Genomic DNA, 905 nt, shown 5'->3' with positions numbered 1-905 from the left:
ATCTGAAGAAATTTTTACATTTTTCATGATTTAACGTATATTTCTTTGTAGACACTACCAGGAGAGGCTATTCTTTGGAAAGGGATATCATGCTTGCAAAGGTTGGGGAATAACAAAAGAATGCCCTTGATTAAATGGATCGACAGTGACTACAAAAATGTGCTCAAGTATGGCAGAGATTGAAAGGATGGCACAAGATAAGATGTGTTCAGATCTGCTGTTCATCTGGTTGCTATGACTTGTACTTGACAGCAATTAACAACAACAACACAAAGATCTTGACTTCTCAGAAAATTGATACCTTGATTATGAAGAGAAGCATAATTTCATTGGGGTTCTGACACAAAAGGGTTTAGTTTGCCTTTTCTATATCAACAAAAGTTTATTAAGGATCTACTAAAGCCAGAATCTAGGCTTAATAATGCAGAAAAAGACAGAAGGATCACATGATTGTGTCAACTCAATTAAAAATAATGTTTAGTCTTTGAGACAAGTTATTCACAAACTGCTCATTAGAGTTATTTAGAAAGCATAAAAAGAAGTAATATGTCTTGCCACTCAAAAACATGTACAGGAATGTTCAAAACAGTACTGTTCAGATAGCTAAAAGTGGAAATAATCTGAATGTTCATCCACTGATAGGTGAAATGGTATATACTATACTGTACTTTCAGGAAGAATCAGCCCTTGGGAGAGAGACATCATGCTAACTAAGAAAGGCAGAGAGTCAGCAAAAGAGAAAAAGATCTTCAATGAAATGGATTGACACAGTGACTACCACAATGGGCTTGAGTAGAATAGAAATAATGGGGATGGCCCAATATAGGGCAAGGTTCAACTCTTGTTATTCATAATGTCACTATGAGTCATAGTTGACTTGGTGGCATCTAACAATAACAATAAAT

This window comes from Elephantulus edwardii, unplaced genomic scaffold (genome assembly GCF_000299155.1).
Source record: "Elephantulus edwardii isolate Elephantulus edwardi_28Jun2011 unplaced genomic scaffold, EleEdw1.0 scaffold00082, whole genome shotgun sequence".
In the NCBI taxonomy this organism is placed as follows: Eukaryota; Metazoa; Chordata; class Mammalia; order Macroscelidea; family Macroscelididae; genus Elephantulus; species Elephantulus edwardii.
Note: the sequence above shows the minus strand (reverse complement) of the source record.